The 19,942-nt window shown below is 40.4% G+C and overlaps 1 protein-coding gene across 50 annotated transcripts in view; it reads left to right on the top strand.

Moving 5' to 3' along the window:
* ADGRL2 (adhesion G protein-coupled receptor L2) overlaps window positions 1-19,942 on the top strand; it is a 416,407-nt gene that overhangs the window by 210,760 nt on the left and 185,705 nt on the right. For 18 of the 50 annotated variants that reach the window (XM_032296461.1, XM_032296464.1, XM_032296466.1 and 15 more), the window contains exon 1: window positions 16,322-16,441. The exons of 2 other annotated variants lie outside the window; for them this stretch is intronic. The gene's annotated coding sequence lies outside the window, so the exon portion shown is untranslated. Of the gene's footprint in view, window positions 1-14,588; window positions 14,710-14,805; window positions 14,964-15,136; window positions 15,269-16,319; window positions 16,442-19,942 lie in introns of those variants that run through there. 30 more of the 50 variants (XM_032296460.1, XM_032296452.1, XM_032296459.1 and 27 more) reach the window with 8 other exon arrangements.

The following is a 19,942-nucleotide window of genomic DNA, read 5'->3' as shown; positions in this document are numbered from 1 at the left end:
CAGGCTGGAGTGCAATGGCGCGATCTCGGCTCACCACAACCTCCGCCTCCTGGGTTCAGGCAATTCTCCTGCCTCAGCCTCCTGAGTAGCTGGGATTACAGGCACGCACCACCATGCCCAGCTAATTTTTTGTATTTTTAGTAGAGACGGGGTTTCACCATGTTGACCAGGATGGTCTCGATCTCTTGACCTCGTGATCCACCCGCCTCGGCCTCCCAAAGTGCTGGGATTACAGGCTTGAGCCACCGCGCCTGGCTGAAGAGTATAATCTTAAGGAAAAAAATTTTTGAACACATCTAGAGCCATCAACTACTTCTAGTAACTTTTAATGAAGGCTTAGTTTGTTTGCCTTAAAAACATTATGTGTTTGGCAGTTTCTGCTATATTGTGTTTTTATTTAACTATATCTATTAAACTATGAAAATTAATTCAGAAAAATTGTTTATTTCCATTTGTTTGATGGAAAAAGTCTGTGATACAATTTGGCTCTGTGTCCCCACCCAAATCTCACCTTGAATTGTACTCCCATAATTCCCATGTGTTGCATGAGGGACCTGGTGGGTGAGAATTTGAATCATGGAGCAGCTTTCCCCCATACTGTTCTCATGGTAGTGAAAAAGTCTCATGAGATCTAATTTTTTTTTTTGATGGGAGTCTTGCTCTGTTACCATACTGGAGTGCAGTGGCATGATCCTCCTGAGTAGCTGGGACTACAGGCACGCACTACCAAGCCTGGCTAATTTTTTGTGTTTTAGTAGAGACAGAGTTTCACCATGTTGGCCAGAATGTTTTTTTTTTTTTTTTTTTTTGATATGGAGTCTCACTCTGTCACCCAGGCTGGAGGCCAGTGGTGCAATCTTGGCTCACTACGACCTCTGCCTCCCAGGTTCAAGCAGTTCTCCTGCCTCGGACTCCTAAGTAGCTGGGATTACAGGTGTGCGCCACCATGCCAGCTAAATTTTTTTTTTTTTTTGTATTTTTAGTAGAGATGGGGTTTCCCCATATTGGTCAGGCTGGTCTCAAACTCCTGACCTTGTGATCCACCCACCTTGGCCTCCCAAAGTGCAGTGTGAGTCACTGTACCCGGCGAGATCTGATGGTTTTATTAGAGGTTTCTGCTTTTGCATCTTCCTCATTTCTTCTTGCCACCACCATGTGAGAAGTGCCTTTTGCCTCCTGCCATGATTGTGAGGCCTACCCAGACATGTGGAACTGCAAGTCTAATTAAACCTCTTTTCCTTCCCAGTTTCGGGTATGCCTTTATTAACAGTGTGAAAATGGACTAATGCAGTCTGATTTCTTTCATGTGTCATCTCTTGGTGAAGTATAGTTATGGGATAATAGGAAATACAAAAATAATCAAAATCATTATTTGTTTCTGTCAAGAAAGCTTTCCATGCAGGGAAAAACTGAACATGTCATATAAAAATGAATGGGCACAATGGCTCATGTCTGTAATCCTAGCACTTTAGGAGGCAGAGGTGGGTGGATCACCTGAGGTCAGTAGTTTGAGACCAGCTTGGACAACATTGTGAAACCCCGATTCTACTGAAAATACAAAAATTAGCTGGGCGTGGTGGTGCACACCTGTAATCCCAGCTACTCAGGATGTTGAGGCAGGAGAATTGCTTGAACCTGGGAGGCAGAGGTTGCAGTGAGCCGAGATCATACCACTGCACTCCAGCCAGAGTAACAGAGCAAGACACTTGCCTCAAAAAAAAAAAAAAAAAAAAAGTGTAAGATAAAGCATCAATAGAAGACTGGTAGGAAGTGGTGACGGGGGGAGAAAAAAGTAAACTGGTGAAAGTGAATATAGAGAATAGACTAAGCTAATCAGTATGAATAAAGGGGCAATATAATTTCAATATGACCTATGTATGAAGTAAGAACACAAATGAGGTAATACGTATACAAATCCTTTGAACAAAGTAAAGCACTATTACTACTATTCAACATATTTTTTTCAGGTCTTATAATGTATATTGACAGTATTATTCACACATGTTCTCAACATAAAAATTATTCACCACCAGAGCTCAAACATTAAAATGTTTATAGGGGCCAGGAAGAAAAATAATGGGTGAAGGGCAGCTGGGTGAAAAATATAGTCCTCTTGATCTATCTTTCTATTTTCCACATTATAGAAATATGGGTGAAGATACATTTCACTTTCCTTTAACGCCACCATTAAAATGACGCATACATTACACAAATTGAGTGATTCATGGCACAAGATACTTTGCCTTGGTTTTGAGGAGGCAATAAGAAATGGTAGAGAATATAGTAAGAGGAGGTGATAGTGGATTTTTGTCCCCTCCAAATCTGATGTTGAAATGTAGTCCCCAGTATTAGAGCTGGAGACTGGTGGGAGGTGTTTGGATCATGGGGGAGAATCCTTCATATATGGCTTGGGTTCCTCTCCATAGTAGTATGTTCATGCAAGATCTGGTTGTTGAAAAGAGTCAGGGACCTCTCCCCCCTCTCTCTGGTTCTCTTTCTCTCTATGTGACAAGTCTGCTCCCCCTTTGCCTTCACCATGATTGTAAGCTTACTGAGGCCCTCAGAAGAAGCAGATGCCAGCATTATGCTTCCTGTATAATCTGCAGAAACATAAGCCAAATAAACATCTTTTTTTTTTTAAATAAATTATCCAGTTTTGGGTATTCCTTCATAGGAATGCAAAACAGACTAACACAGAGGACATGTTTTGTTTAGAAGGTGAAGCCTTTCCTCCTGGATGTTGCTATGAACTAATGTATGACAAATGTTGCCAGATGTTTCCGTATTTTCTTCAGAAGTTGGAAATCTGTATTTTTATGGAAATCTAATTTTTGAGAGTTGACAGATGATCGATTAAAAAATGAAACAAAACCAAAGACAGTGTGACCCACCATCCATGGTGCAAACAAACTACATTTGTTGGCAAGATTTTATAGAGGCCACAGCAGTTTGAGACCTCAATTTTATGCTTTGCAAAAGCTGGGCATATAAAGTTTAGAGAGATTCTAAGGAGCTTACAGTCATGTGGAGAAGAGGACAAGTAAATCAACAAATACAGTGATATGTAATACATTCTGTGAAAATCAATGTTCATTTTGATGATTCTTCCACACTGAAAAATTCCACATCATCAAAGAAATGATATTCAGTATAATTTTCTTAGATAGCAAAATACTGTACTAACATATTTTGAAAAGACTCTTTTTTTTTTTTTTGAGGTGAGTCTCTCACTGTCACCCAGGCTGTAGTGCAGTGGCATGATCTCAGCTCACTGCAGTCTCCACCTCCTGGGTTCAAGCAATTCTCCTGCCTCAGCCTCTGGAGTAGCTGGGATTACAGGCATGCACCACCATGTCCAGCCAATTTTTTTGTACCTTTAGTAGAGACAGGGTTTCACCATGTTGGCCAGGATGGTCTCGATCGCCTGACCTTGTGATCGGCCCAGCTCGGCCTCCCAAAGTGCTGGGAATATAGGCGTGAGCCACTGCGCCCAGCTAGAAAGATTTTATTAAAAGCAGGAATGTAACCAAAAAGAAACAGCATTTAAAATGTCAGCCAAAAATCCAAACATCTCCTTTTTTGGACATTTCTGTTAGTTTACTCATCAAGATAATATTAATAAAAAATTTCTGGTAATCTGACAGGGAAAAATTGGTTAAAAAGCCTTTTTGGTTCTTGGAGGTAGAGTTCCAGGCTTTGACAACTTAATGAGTCATAAGTGAACTACAATAGAAATATGGTACTTCTTAGCATAATGTATTATTTGTCAAGGATGTTTTTCCTTTGAACAAAACCAAAGTATCAGGGTGTAAAACATAACCCTTGAAAAATTGCATGTAAGTCCCATTGATTCTAATTTCTGAGGTTCCCTGGACACATCTTTATCTAAGTTGTTGGGACAGGAAAAGTATAAGGGAGAAGAGCTGTTCTAGGGAAAATGTGATTGACAGCCAACATTTCAACTTTTCTGAATTCAAGAATTCAGATGCTTTAATTTCCTGCTTTCCTTGAGATATTTCTCACCTAACCAATCGCGTGCGCACACACACACACACACACACACACACACACACACACACTCTCAGGATAATTAATCGTACTAGAAACTCCTTTGACAATTTGTCTACATTTTTGTTTCTTTTTACTTAAAGAACACACACATACAAACACTGTTATTCTGGAAAATACTCAATTTTTCCTTTTAATTACTAATTTAAGGAGGTACTAACATTTGTTTACATATGGCCTACAAAAATATTTCAATGAATTGACAAAAAATGTATTAATATGTAAATTTGTGTGTATGTTTATATTTGGTGAGTACATTTGTATAAGATTTCTAAGTTATTCAACTTGCAATATCCATATCAGCAAAAGCAGTCCTGCAGAATTTGGACAATATATTGAACTAAATATTACAATGGTATTCATCATTATAGGAATCTAACTCTCATTTATTCCAGAAATATTTTCCATCAGCCAGCTATAGCTAGAGACTGAAAAGGTCACTGTTCTTCAAAAAGCTTCTGAGAATAGGTGAAGTGTTTCAAAATTACCTCAGTATGATTGGTGCATACCATTCTGAATAGTATAATACTTCCTATGCCATACAAAGTTGGGAGCCATTTCTAGATACACAAATGTGAGTAGGCAGCCTAGGCAACAGGGTAAAACCCTGCCTCTACCAAAAACACAAAAACTAACCTGGCCTGGTGGCACATGCCTGTGGTTCCAGCTTCTTTTTTGGAGGCCAAGGTGGGATGATCACCTGAGCCCAGGGAGGTGGAGGTTATGGTGAGCCAAAATGACACCACTGCACTCCAGCCTGAGTGACACAGCAAGATCCCATCTCCAAAAAAACGAATGTGAGCAGGGAGGGTCGTGCTTCCCAAGAGGAAGTTCTAAGTTCTAGAAAGGAGTTTGAGGTCTCTTCAGGGAGGGTCGTGCTTCCCAAGAGGAAGTTCTAAGTTCTAGAAAGGAGTTTGAGGTCTCTTTTTTCTTTTTAATTAAAATTTAACATTTAAGGCATCTTTTAAAAATAGTAACTTTTAAAAGACCATTATCTCCCCAAGATTCATGAGCTATTTTGAAAAATTGTATTAGATTGCTGAGAGCTTCTCTTCCCTGCCTCCCAAGGTTTGAGTATTGTGGGTAATCAGTTTAAAAACGGCAGAGTGTTATAGCTGGTTTTCTGGATGGTTGGATGAAAGTGAGAGGACTGAAAAAATTAGAGGCTCAAAGTTTACTAAATGCCACAAAAATAGATTGAAATATTATTATGTGTGAAATTATGTCCTCTCTAGTAAATTAAGGCTAAAAGAAATTTGTCGATAGAACTGGGCATGGTGGCTCATGCCTGTAATTTGGGAAGCCGAGGTGGGCGGATCACAAGGTCAGGAGTTCAAGACCAGCCTGGCCAACTTGGTGAAACCCTATCTCTACTAAAAATACAAAAATTAGCCAGGTATGGTGGTGCATGCCTGTAAGCCCAGCTATTTGGGAGGCTGAACCTGGAAGGCAGAGGTTGCAGTGAACTGAGATAGCACCATTGCACTCCAGCCTGGCCAACAGAGTGAGACTGTCTCAAAAAAAAAGAAATTTGTTGATAGGATGGGTAAAAAAATTGAAATAAAACCTGAATGAATCCACCAAACCTAATATAATGGGGCAGTGGAACAGTGGCACACACGAAAAAAAGACTGGATGAAATTTCCCCCCACTGAAAAAAGGCTGAGCTCGGTGGCTCACGCCTGTATTCCTAGCACTTCTGGAGGCCAAGGTGGGCTGTTCACCTGAGGAGTTTGGGACCAGCCTGGCCAACATAGTGAAACCCTGTCTGTACTACAAAAATTAGCCAGGTGTGGTGGCACTCGCCTGTAATCCCAGCTACTCAGGAGGCTGAGCCAGGAGAATCACTTGAATCCAGGAGGTGAAGGTTGCAGTAAGCCAAGATCGCAACACCTTCACTCTAGCCTAGGAGAAAGAGTGAAACTCTGTCTTAAAAAAAAACAAAAACAAAAAAAGAGGAGCAGGTAAAAACAATAGATACATGTTACCTATATTACCTATTATGTTCTGTGTAGGATATACTTAAGTGAAAGCTAATTTTGCTGCAGGTTTAAAAATAAAATTGATAACTTGTCATAAATTTATTCTATAACCTCACCGAAGTTGGAAAATTATTCATAGTTTTCATTATTTTTCTGAATAAAAATGCATTTTCAGGGAAAAAGGAACAAGAATAAAACCTATTTGAGAGAAAATTTTGTGAAGGAATAATCTGTGAAGAAATAGTATATAGTTAAAATTTCACAATGCCATGCATATTAAGCATAGTCTACAAATCCTTATGTCCCAATTAGTTTTGTGTATTAACTTATAAATAGTTTTGTATATTCTTGTTTCCTTTGTGTGCATATTTCTTCTTTGTTTCCACAGATGATTTATTTCTCTGGGGAGGGAGTATATTTACCATTTTCCAGCAGCACCTAGAGCACTGAATTGAGGAAAGCAGGTTTCTAAGAGTGCTGAATAATTGCCTTTATTATCCTTACATTTTGAAACACATGTCAGCCTACAATTTCAGTGAGAACGCAAAATTAAAAATGAATATAGAAAATCATGTGCAAGTTTCTCCTGACACTAAATCACCCTGTTGTGCCAAATGTAGCACAAATGGCCTTCTAACAGGGGTCCTGTGCAAACAGTGGGTGATCACAGAACACATCAGCAGAACACCAAGTCACACTGGTGATGTCAAGGACAATGTATTCTGAATTCCATTTTGTATTTTTTATGTGATATTGTGCCAGAACACAAATATATAGACGCAGATATATACATATACATGTGCATATATATTTTTTACAGAATTTAAATAATTCATTCAAATAAATTATTTAAATGATTTTAAAATTCCTTTGTCAAACAGATTAATGGAACCTTGTTATTCAAAAGATAAATCATTTTATATGAAGTGGCAAAGACTTCAAGGGCTAATAAAGGTTTTATGAGAGATAAACTTTTAATGAATTAATACTTTTTCATGTGCTTATTTTCTATATACATAAACATATACACATATGTTTATGATATTTATATCAACATTTCCTGGCTGATTTTTAAGGAAACAGTATTTACAATATTTAAAATAAAGTGTTTTTATAGATTTTATTTTTAGCAGCTGAAGTATTATAATTCACCAAATAAAAGGAGAAAGTTTAAATAATGGTGCTGTAAATATTATTATTTGTGTAACGAGAGAAAATAGACCTTTTTTTCCTATTTGTAATTTATATGAATCTAGTAATCATTAGTCCTGAACAATTTTATTCATGTCATCGTCTAGGCTTAAAATTTATTCTGCACTCAAGTCTTTTTGCTACATAGGTCTTAATCAGAAGACATTTTGCTCTAGAAAATGATGGTGTACGAGTATTTATATAACAGGACCTTAAGACCCTGGGAAAAATTTTAAGGATTTTTATAAGGCTCACTACACATTCTTCAGCTAAATTTTGGCATAGTTTCAATTTTAGACTCCACTGAAATTCAATTGGTTTATTTTATAATTAAAAACAAGGAAATCATAGTAACAAAAATATATAATGTATAGCACTCTTGTTTATAATAGAAACATCCATAAAGAAAGAAAAATGCTCTAACTTTTCTCATTACCCCAAAGGGAATTGCATCTTTAATCACACAAAACACAACGCTTTCTAATTTTGTTTAAAGTGTTTTAGTACATACAAAAACCAGATCAGGTTATTGTAAATCTACAGCAAATTAGAATCATTGGCCTCTGCTCAGCTCTATGTAAGGGTTCTATGTAAATCATAAATTTAATGGCATATTAAGACACACATCTGTTTCAGTTTTGTCGAAGTTAATAATCTAACTACAGAGTATTTAAACACTTCTCTCACTAACTGAAAAATTCAGGCAAAGACAGACTTCCCTCAGTATATAAGGTATAATATTTTACTTCCAAATTTTGATAAGCTGTAAATATTCCTAAGGAAAGATAGTTTTCTAAATATTCAATCTAGTATCTACTTTTGACCTTACATGATTTCCTCCTGTACAGGAATATTCAATATAAGCAAATAGGCCAGCATTATCATCTCAAATCTACACCTGCATAAAATATTTTGATTTATACATAAAATACATAAAATTGTTTTGCAACAGGGCATTGGAGAGAAAGTAAATATTGAATAATTATATGAAAATGTCAAAATTCATTCTTTTAAATATTTTTCAGATTCTTTATTTGATTACCCACAAATTTATTTTTAAATGATAAATGATAGTCTTCTTGGGATTTGGATCATTTGAAAATCATTCACATTCTTGGGTTCCTCAAACATTAACATTTCATAGCCAGCATTTTTACTCTGCTTTTCTCTAATTTTATTTTAACAAACTATAAAAATTGTTTTTATGTTATATCCATGACCTCCTTCCTTGACATGTCACCTCACATATAGCAGTAACCCAGTATCATAATGAATTATTGTGTTTCAATTGTCATTAAATAATAAATAGGAAATTAGCTTTTCTTGCTGTGTATTCTACATTGTTTGAACAATTAAAAATATATAGTTTGAATTTCGGCCGTTAATTCAGGTAGTAAGGATGCAGTACTAATTAAGTTGGTGTCGTTAACGGGACAACTAAAGTTGCTCCCATAATGAAGAGTGCACTCCTAATGTACTAATAAGTCTCTTTAGTTACGTTGTAGATTGGTGATTTTGGTAACCAGAACAATTGACTAAGAGTGTGGATGGTCCAGTGAAACACATTTCCATCACTAAAATAAAACCATTCAAAGAATATATTATCCAGGTGATGGTTTAGCAACATGTTTTTAATGCTATAATGACTGGACAGGTTGTTTGCATTTTTAACCTAAAACAAATTTTTTCCCAAATTTTTCATTAAATATTACTTAACAAAACCTTATCATTACTGAATCCTTTCAGTACTCCTTTGAGATATGAATGACATTTTAATATGTTTCTAAATTTGGATGCTAATTTGAAAGAAAACTGATTCTTTTCTATCACAAAAGCATATGCCTATTACATCATTGTTTGGTCTAGGATCTAAGTGATTGATTTCATAGTGACCTTAAGAATGCATTGTAAAGAGTTTCAATAAGTTGAAACCTGAATTATACTATTGTATTCTTTTATTAAAAAACTGTGTTGATGGGAATTAGGTTTATAACACAGTATTTTACTTTACAAACTGCTGTTCTACTTTCCAGATGCTCAGACATGTTTATTTTTACTAAAATGTACATGACAAATAAATGTCTTTGAAAAATAAAGCAGCAAACTGGAGTAAAAGGTTATAGTTATATTGATTAGAGAACAAAATCATGAAAAATATTAGTAAGAGCTACTTTATAGATCAGAAGGATCAACCAAAATCAAAGCCAAACATCTCATGTTATACAATTTTATGCTATAAAAGATTTTCAGAAATGAAACAAGTCCAGGAGTGGTAGCTCATGGCAGTAATCTCAGCAGTTTGGGAGGGTTGCTTGAACCCAGGAGTTCAAGACCAGCCTGGGCAACCCCGCTTCTTGAAAAAATAAAAAAAAATTAGCCAGGTGTGGTGACACTCATTTGTGGTCCCAGCTACTTGGGAGATTGAGGTGGGAAGATTGCTTGAGTCCAGGAGGTCAATGCTGCAGTGAGCCATGATTGTGTCACTGCATTCCTGGGGCTGGAGTGAGACACTGTCTTAATAAATAAATAAATAAATAAATAAGTTTTGTGTTTAAAAATACTAAGGGATCACAGAGTATAATTATTTTGTGCTGTATAATTACGAAAGCCGTAATGTATAAAAACATTGTAAGTGTTATACACACTTGAAACAATATGAAAACATTGTGTTATAGAATTGTATCTCTGACTCACTTTCTAAAATGCAGACAGAGCATTTGTTTCCTGACTCTTAAAAGCCTTTGCAAGTTCTACCATACTACAGTGAACTATGACATGAGTAATCAAAAGTCATATTCCCAGAGGCACTAAAAATTCAATATGGACTATTCTGTGAAATTGCTACTTGGTTATCTTTAAGGATTTAGATTTGATAGAGTGGAGTTGCCTCTACTGTTAACCATCTCTTTGCTTTTGTTCTGCACCTAAGCAATACATGATGCTTTACCAAGAACTACCCATTCAAAGAGTTGTAATTTTAAATTACTCTTAGTTTATCTTCAACAATTTTAAAGAAAGTTTAAATAAATTTAATCTTCATTGTTGACAGTGGTGGAGGCTTATATGCACTAAAAGGGGACTTCAGTCCTGTAGAACTGAAGTTATTCTGTACCAGGTTTAGGCTGGCCAGGTGCCAGTTGCAGGAAAGGGCCAAGGAGAGTTCCTCACAGCAACCAGAAGTCAATCCACATGCCTTCAACCCAAGTCTCCTTAGAACACTTCTCCTTTGCTTCAGCCCCTCACACAGCGCAGTGACCCCAACGTCACCCATGGCATTTTCTGCGAGGTCCAGGCTCTTCAGGTATCTGCTCCTCGCAATCACGTAGTGATTGCGTAATCTCATTAACAATATGTGGTTTTTTTAAACCACATATTGTTAATGAGAAAACATGGTTATGAGTATTTACGATGAACAAAATTATTAGACGTTATAGACAGCTTTGTATAAAATGAGTGTTCTTTTGGTTACGCTTTGTGTTGGGACAGAAGCATTGATAAAAGATCTATAAGACCCAATTATAGAAAATCCTCAAGCTGCAGAGATTAATGAGAGTTATAGGAACAATCTATGGGAAAGAAAAACTTTGAGTTGTTTAAGACTCAGTGGAACAATAATTATGAGGAATATCTTTTTAAATTTGCTTACTTTGAGTATCACAATGGTAATGACATAAAAATTTCCTAAATCTTTTTATATTTTAACACTTGTAGTGCACAGAAAAAGTCATGCTACCAGTTGAACTAGTGGATGCTTTTTTTAAAAGTATTAACTACCAAATGACAGGTATTAATAATATATGTGATTATATACTTCTAAATAATACCATTAAATATAATATATCTTAATAATATTTATATTATACTTTAAACTGTCATTACTTTTCAATACTGCATCTCTACATTTTGGATAGGGTTTGGCTTTCTTGGACAAAAGTTGCTAAGCGTATAGAGCAGGGAGAATAGTTAAAACCTTACTGGCTTTGCCAAATACTTTCATATGTTTTTGCTCTTATGGAAAATGAGTTTTGATTTCTTTTCAGCCTACATGCATGGCAAAGCAAAAATGGAAAACAAAGCTAGCAACTTTCAACAAGTTCTAGTTAAGTCTGGCATTCATATATTGCTCTGATCTGCTCTAGAGCTTTCATGTAGTTTATTTCCTAGAGTTAGAAAAGCTAGTTTCAGTACCAAGCATCATCGAAAAGTAATGATAAAGAAAATGGAACTGAGTTAGGTTTAGGATATAATCGAGGTAATTTTAATTCTATTTCTGAATTAGAAATGAAAGTCATTGTTTCTTTTGAGAACTTTCATAAACTCTAATCACAGGCAAAAATATGCTCCTCATAATAGATACAACCTTCCCTCCTTCAGAGTTTTCTATAACTATGTTGCTCAAGCTTAATGGCAGTTTTTGGCCTACACTCAAGCCTCAATATCTCTCCCCTTCAACCCTGACCCTTCTAGAAGTGTCTTAGCTATAGCTGTCTGCCAGAGTAGGGTAGTGAAGCTGATACTGTATTCTACTGGCTTACACTAATCACAATGTTCTGTACCTATGTCTATTTTCATACTATTTCAGATTCTTTGTTACTCAAACTACTGTTATTCATGTGTATATTTTAACAAGTGCCTGATCACTTCCTTCTAAACAAAGACAGGTAGATGGTAGATGGTAAATCCTGGTTTAAAAATTAGCATAATTTCTGTATCAGAAATATATGAACCCATTGAATAAAACAATCTTTAGGTTCTTAAGGTTGCTTAAATTAAAAACATGAGTTTCAACAGTTGGAAAAAACATGTATGGTTAAAATGTTTGAAGCCCATCAATCTCTCCAACCACATAAGCTAATGAATTCCTTCTGTTTTCTTTGAATGAAATCACCATGAGTGGTTATATGTTGATTTAACATAAAACAAATGGAAATGGGTGTTTCCTTTGTCCTTTGTAGAATTTATTTTAAAAAACAATTAGCAACTATTATGAATAAGTCAATGATTTTGCCATTACTTAAATAATAGTATAGATTGAGTAATTAAATTGATTGGATTGCAGGAAATGCATAACATACTCCAACTCTCCTTAATTTCCTTAACTTGCACACATCTGTAGATATTATTAAGCTTCTCATTTCATTTTTTTCTACCATAACACGTGTGTTGTTATGAATTGTCATAGAGTGCCAGGTAAATTATGTTTTCCGAATGTGGATATACTCTAAGGTGTGGTCTTTTAAGAGTTCTTTTGTAATGGCAGGTTTGTGGCTAACAGCTTAATCTTGAATCTATCAATACAATTAAACACTATTTCAATTCTCCTTTGTGAATATACAAAGAAGGTTGAAGTACTACCTCTAAAGAACAAAAAAAGATTAAAATCTTTAATATTTAAAACACTGTCTTACACAAGCATTCTTATATGTAATTTTAAAACATAGCAAGTCTATTATTTTTTTGGAAAAAAATGTGGAACCCTTTGAAGTCTATAGAATACACATCCTATTGAAATAAGATTTGAAACCTGTATGGGGCATTTTTCTACTTCGTTTAATTTTCATTCACTTTTGGTAAATTCTTGCCCATTCCAAGCATCCCCTTTTATTGTGATGTTGTCTCTTTAAGAATATAGTGAGCAGTGAGTCACTTATGTCCTGAGCATCAAAGAATGTCAAATATATGCTGCAGATAGATAATGGTTTTTTCCAGAGATTATTTCTGAGAGAGTTAAATAAATAAGTAAATGAGCCAACATATGGCCAGCTTAATTCAGGCAAAAATGTCTATTGATTACTTACTAAGCTCACTAAATAAAAACTTCAGCTGAAGTTTTGTTTCCCAAAAGAAAATAGGATTAGACTGATCCATGCACTCATTGGGGTTTCTTGTGAATCATGCCCAGATGAGTGAAAACCTTTAAAAATGAACAAAAGAAAGGGCTTAAATATTTTGGCAAATGCGAATTAATATTAGTTTGACATACTGTGTTTTGCAATCCTGAATGAAATAATTTTACATTCCCAAGGAGATCGCAAAATTACTTCTGAGGTCTGAGAATTAGATAATTCTGCCTTCTTTTAAATGACTTGAAGTACCTGATTTAATTTTCCTAGGTAGATCTGTTGTATGTATGTATTTTGACATATGTAAAAACTTAGGTGCATTATAAGGTTTCACACCAGCTCTGCATAAGTGTACTTTTTCCAGACTAGTTTATATCCTGCATGGTTAATATTTGAATTATGTAAGAAATTCCAGATGGAAGTGTGTATGTAGTTTAAAGCACCAATGCTCTAAGTTGTTCCTTTTATCTTTTGAAATAGTGAGAATATTAAAACATCAATACATCAAGTAGAAGAAATTAGATTATCAAAGGTTCTTTTTTAATCTGAGAATTACAATGAACCCACAAAAAGAACATGTTTTAGTTATTTGGAGACGTGTACATTTAACTTATGATTTCCTACATGTCAAGAACAAACTTGACCAGTAGTTGGATTGGATTTTTTAGTACTACACATGTCTGGCTTTCTGACAAAATACTGATAGGTAATTAGAATCTTCGTGTCTTTTGAACAATCTGCTGTTGACATATTAATAACATTGTTTGGAATCATTCCTGAAGTATGATGCCTGCAACATTCCTGCAGCACCAAAAAGTACATATTGTTTCTGAAAGCATAGAAGCTCAAGTTTCATACTATTTTTTAAGTTTTAAATATTGGAGAATCATTTTCTTGAAAACCGAGGTAAATATGCTTCTTTATGGTTGCATTCATTAGTAGAATCAGTGGTTTACAAATACATCTGAAAACATAGCTGCTTCCAGCTCAGAAATTTTGTAATAATAAAAAAAAAATCCATGTTTGAATGTTCTGGCATGCACAGGACACTTAACTGGCTTTTAAACGTTTTTCCAGCGTGATTCGCCCTGCTGTGCTCTGTTCCTTTCAGTTCAGGTCCATCGTTGGCTCTGCCTGGCCGTTTGCTGACATTGCCAACGGAGAGGGGCTAGGAAGTGTGTTCAGTGGACAAGGCAGTTTCAATGTAAGGAAATGAGGGAAACAGACCTAACAGCACTGTGACTATACTTGAGAGTAACTAGAGCTTGGTAGTCTCCTTTCCTTCCTTTGCTTATCCTGGTGAGTTTAATCAAAAACAAACAAAACGCTCTTGTGAAATGCAGTCAATAAAGTCAAAGTTTAGCTAGCTCTACTTAACTACAAAGAAAAAAATAATCGCAATTTGAAAAAATGTAACTTTCATTAACGAGCGCGCCGGAAATCTCAGGTATCAAAGACGCATTAACCCTGGAGCGTCCCCCGCGCGCCGCAGCTGGACCGAAGCAGCCGCAGCGAACAGACATTCTTTCTCCTCCAAGCAGTTACACAAAAGGAGGGCTGCGGAAACTAAAAGTTTCGGGGCCTCCGGCTCGGTGCGTGGAGAAAAGAGAAAACCTGGAGACGGGGTGGGTGAAAGACGCATCCCGGGCGCCTCTCGGAAGTCCAGGCCGGGAGCAAGCTCCCGGGCCTGGAGGGGAGGGGGCCCCCGAGCCGCCGGCCAGACCACTGCGCCCAGCCTCCGAGCGCCGCGCTTTGCGGTGCTCTCCCAAATACCCTTCACCCCGTTCCAGAAATAAAATAAATATTTTTAAAGTGCAATGTGTGTGGACAGGATGGAGAGAGCGCGCGCCGGCGGAGTGCGCGGAAGACCCAGCGCGCAGTGAGTGGAGTTTGGGGTGGGCTGCGGCGTAGGGGTTGAATGGGTGTGTTGATGCGGGGGCTGGAGGCAGAACCCGGGGATCTGGGGTTGGGGGGAGCGCAAGCCGACAGGGAGGAGAGAGAAGGGGAGGGACGCGAGCTGGCACAGGCCGCCTCCGGGGCGCGTTCCACGGCCGTGCGCGCGCGTCCCTTGCCGCCGCCGCCGCCCGGACAGCCCTGCGGCCGCCCCTCCGGCGGAGCCGGGGCCGGCCTGGTCCTCGGGCGGCTGCTCGGCCACCGCCACCGCCGTCCCTACGGCTCGAGTCTGTAAGTGTCTCCTTTGGCTCCCCCTCCCCGCCGCTCGAGCGCACGGCCGCTGCAGCTGCTCAAATGGAGTGGAAAATGGCCATTGGGCGGCAATGAGTTATAGATTATCTGCTCCACGTTTTGTACTTAGCTGCCTGTAATCTTCTTTTGAGTTTGCTCGAGCCCCTTGCTGGAAAAATCAGGAGGGAGAGATTTGTCCTTTACCGCGGTACAAGCTAGTATGTTTATACGATTAGCCCAACTGGGGGGGGGGGGGATTTGGGGGAAGGAGGAGGAGGAGGAGGTGGAGGCTGGAGGTGACTCCAGTTCAGACCTCGCGGAGAGTCTGTGTCAGGACTTCGCATTCCCCCGTCTCTCCCTCTCTCCCTCTCGCTGCCTCTCGCTCTCTCTCACTCTCTTCTCTCACACACACGCAGAGGTGCTGGAGCGAAATCGGGAGCTTACCGGAGAATTCCTTGGGATTGTTGGGGGGCATCACCCCTCTGCTGCTCTGCGTGGCGTGGCTCTTCCCGGCTCCTTCCTGCTTCCCGGAGCCCGAGTCTGCGCCGCCAGCTTTGCGTGGGGCAGCGGCCACCGCTCAGCCCGGGCCGGGAGCTCCGAAATGTGAGGAGGGGCTGTCGCCGCCTCCCGCCCCAGGCCGCAGGGTCCGCGCGAGGGATGCCAGTTCGGCCGGGCGCTCGGCGGGCTGAGGGGCTTCGCCCGACAAACTGAGTTGGCCTCACGCAGCCGGCGCCCGCCGCTTCGAGGGGACTCCCAAGTCTGCGCACCTCTGTCACGCTTTTGCCTCCACCACCCCTTTCGCTCTGATTCCCGATTTTTTTTTTCCTAAGGGAGCGTGCGGTCTGGGGGTGTGTGCGTGTGTGTGAAAGACCTCTCTCGCGGAGCGGCGTGTGGGAAACTACGGGAAAATGTTGACTTAACCTCAGGAGCCGCCCGGCTCTGGCTGCTCGGCTGGAGGCGGCGGCGGCGGCCGAGCAGGAGGACGCTCCGAGCCGCGGCGCGGTGCCCGGCCGGGGAGCCGCGGCGCTGCCTCCTGCGCGGACTCGGCGGCCGGCGACCCGCTCTCGGCCGACCTCGGCCCTCTCCGGCCCGGGTCGCTGCTGCCCTCTGCTTCTGTCCCCGGGCGGCCCCCGCGCCAGACGGCCCTCCCCTGGAGCGCGTTCGCAAACGGAGGTAAGAGCCGCAGGAGCGAACAATGTGCCTCTGTGCCCGGCTTCGGAGACCTGTTTGCTTTGCGCCTCCTGTCCGGGGGTGGATGCTGGAGGCGGGAGGGAGCCGCGGGTTAGAGGGCTCGGCTGTTTGTTTACGTTCGGCCGGGCCAGGGGGAGACCCGCGCTCGCTGGGGCTGCTCGCCCCTTCTCTGCCCCCTCCCCTTCGGAAATCGATCCGCAGAACTCTCAGTCCGGTCCAGCCGGCTTCTCCTTTTCTCGTGGAGCTATTGTAGCGCTCTCCAGGCTTCAGTCTAGTTGCCCCGGGCGCTGGAAGGGGGGTTAGCATGAGGCTCCCGTTACCAGGCATGTCTGAATTTCATAAAAGCTTGGGGTCGGAAGGTACCGTCCGTCCTTTCACTGGCGGGCTGGGAGGAGGAGTGTGAAGCGCGTCCTCGGCGAGGCTGCTCTGCCCGGGCGCTGGGGCCCGGGGGCCGCCCCAGGGCCCCGCCCGCTTGCCCACCCGGCCCGGGCTGTAAGTGGAGCGGGGAGGCTGAACGGCTGGGAGCGAGTTCGGGGAAAGTGGACGATGGGGAAGGGCTTGGACGAGTTTTTGAGAGTTGCTGTTTCTTCGGGTCGGTGGTTAGGTGGTGTGGAGAGGCGAGGATGACAGTAAAGCCCAGCCAGATGTGGCCGGGCAGCCGCCAGGGCTGGCTGCGATTCGGGGCGGCGAGGCTGCCGCTGCCGGGGCGGCGTCCTGGGGCAGGAGGGTGCAGCGGCCGGGGACCCGGCCGGCCACGGGGAGGGCAGAGAGCCTCCCGGACCCGCAGTGAGAGGGCAGCAGCGGGCCGCGTTGGGCCTGCGGGAGAAGTTACGGGTGTGCTGCTGGAGTGGCTGTGGGGTAGGGAGCCTCGGGAACCTGGTTTGTGGGATGGGGGTGCCATTGGGGAGTGGCGGTGGGAGAACGCCATGGGAGGAGCGCGAGGGAAGGGGAGACCCAGCGCTACCCGGGCGTGGGCCCCTTGATTGGCTGGGGCGACCCTCGGACAGAAGGGCGAGGGCGAGCCAAACCCTGGAAGCGCCCCAGCAGTGTGGAGGCGCGCCTGCGAGACTTCGGCGCTTGGGACCCGTAAAGTTTTTTCTTTTCGCCGAACTGCGGGGTTGGGGTGAGGGAAATTGCTGGAAGCTTTACTTAATGCTAAAGTATCGCTGAGTGGAGACCTCTGTGTCTCTCTCTCTCTCTCTCTCTCTCTCTCTACTCTCTCTCCTGTGTTCACTCTGTGCTCTCAAAGCATAGTTGGAGGAACAAGTCCTGCGGTATCCATCCTAGCCTTTCTCCTTTTAGGGACTCCTCCCCCTCATCTTTTCTCTCTCCCCCCGCCCCCATTCCGTTCTTCTTGATGCAAACTGTTGTCTCAGATTCATACGGAGAAAATGTTTTCCTCCTGTTTCTTGAAAGGTGTCAGGCTGCTCAGCAGCTTCTCCAAGCAGCCTGGGAGCGTCTGAGCCGCAGCCACCAACCATATGGTTCCCGTTACAAAGGCCAGGTTCTAAGGCACTCTCTTCCCCACCCCGCCCCCAATTCTTTGACTGTATTCTGCATTCTTTCAGTACGGGCACTTCTCCTCCCCTTTCGAGAGGCGCAGGTTTAACGGACGTAGTTGATTCATTCATTTCCCTGTCACTATTTATGTCTGGAACGGGCCCCACCGAGTTTGCTCTCTGTTCAACGAAGTTGCACAACGAAGAAAGTCACATCCTTTGGTAAATAATTACCTGTTGGGATGTCTCTTGCTAAGTCAGGTTTGATCTTAAGCAAACCTTAGAAGAAAGACACTAAAGAGGCAATATGCATCCACAGCAGAAAAATAGAATAGTTTTGGTACTCAATCTGTGGCAGCATTCCAAGTTGTGATGGGACTGTTTTGACCTAAGAAGGGGTACTTTATAACTTTAGATTTAGTGTCTTTGTAAAACCCTTTAACGCTTTAACAGAAAAATTACTGCTCGATAAACCCTTTAACAGAAAAATTACTTCTGTCCAGGTGTGTTATGGAACTTTTTGTCTCTCCCTCCCCCTTCGATAAATTAATGCATAATAGAAAGAATACTACAGAACAAATGTTCTGTTGTTTAGTTTCTTCAGACATTCCGATTCTCTCCTTTTGTTGCTTGCCTCTAAAAGAGGTGCCATTTCACATCATTCTGCACAAATTGTTTGAATTAATGCAAGTGTGAATTCTTACCGTTTGAAGGGGACTATTAGCATATCAAAGGTTTCTTAGCTTTAGCTCAATTGAGAAAACTTCAGCCTGTCTTCCTTTTGCTTCCAAGCGGAGGCCCAAAGGGCAATGAGAATTGTAAAGGGTAAAAATAGGGAGGTGGATTCAGGCTGTGTTTCTGAACTTTTACTGTTTTGTAATTATGTGAGCCAAAAACATTGTCTATTGCTGTGGAGCCCTTGCAAATGGCAAGACAACTATTTTCTATTGATAAATGGTTTGTTCCTAGAAAAAGAGTGACCTTTTGTTTTATGATAGTCACTGTTGCCTGTTTTTTGGGGTCCCTTCAGTGTAAGAGAGAGTGAAGAAAGCTTTTCCTTCTAACTTAATGCTTTTCTAGGAACTACACTTTGTTAGTAAAATGAAAAAAGGCGTTTAATTGGTTTTTAATTAGCCTCTAAAACGAGAGAAATTTTGTGATTAAAAGACTCATTTGCACACATAGGAAACTTTATTTTTTAAAAGTGCTACGTTAATAGGGAAAAAGTCAGTGGAGGATGTTGGACCTCAAATGGACTTTACGAAACTTCTATTGCAAATATAAGCTTGGAAAAGTTTAAGGGAAGACTCAAATTTTTGTGAATTCTGTTTAAATAGAGCTAATTCTGTGTAAATATTGTTTTGTTTCAAAATTTTTGTATCTTGTCAAGCAGTAAACTCTACTATTCAGTTGGTTTATTTTAAAAATACAGTTTATTCTTGCTTTTTTATGTTTGCAGAGAGATATGTTCTTTGAATTTCTTTTAACAACTCAGTATCCATTAATGAAAAAAAAGGAACAAGTACTTGGGTCATTTGGGTTAGTTATCAAGTGCAGACGGATCAAGGGGGAACTTTTACCTTTAATTTCTTGGGAAGAATTAGTTTTACTTATTTGACTTCATAATTTACAAAACTTAGTTCTAAGATGAAAGTGAATTTCAGGGCAGGGTTTTTTTTTTTTTTACAAAATTAATGATTTTTTTTTGGAGACGTAAGCTCATATTTTTTATAGTTTTACCTTAGATGGTTGGTTGCTTTTGAATATGAATTGATGCCTTTTCATTTACTAATGTTCATATTCCTTTCTTTTATTTTAATAGTGAAAATGAATTCCAATATAACAATTTCAGAGGGGGAAAAACTATCATTAATTTTGTAACATATTTAAGTGTAATAGGATACTTTTTTTTTTCAGATTATGATTAGTTTTTTTTTTAGTGCCATTGAGATTGTAATATCATTACCCTGAAATTATTTTATGG

The sequence above is a fragment of the Sapajus apella genome, unplaced genomic scaffold (genome assembly GCF_009761245.1).
Source record: "Sapajus apella isolate SASKATOON/1434 unplaced genomic scaffold, GSC_monkey_1.0 scaffold36, whole genome shotgun sequence".
NCBI classification, from domain to species: domain Eukaryota; kingdom Metazoa; phylum Chordata; class Mammalia; order Primates; family Cebidae; genus Sapajus; species Sapajus apella.
Note: the sequence above shows the minus strand (reverse complement) of the source record. Positions and strands in the feature narration are given on the sequence as shown.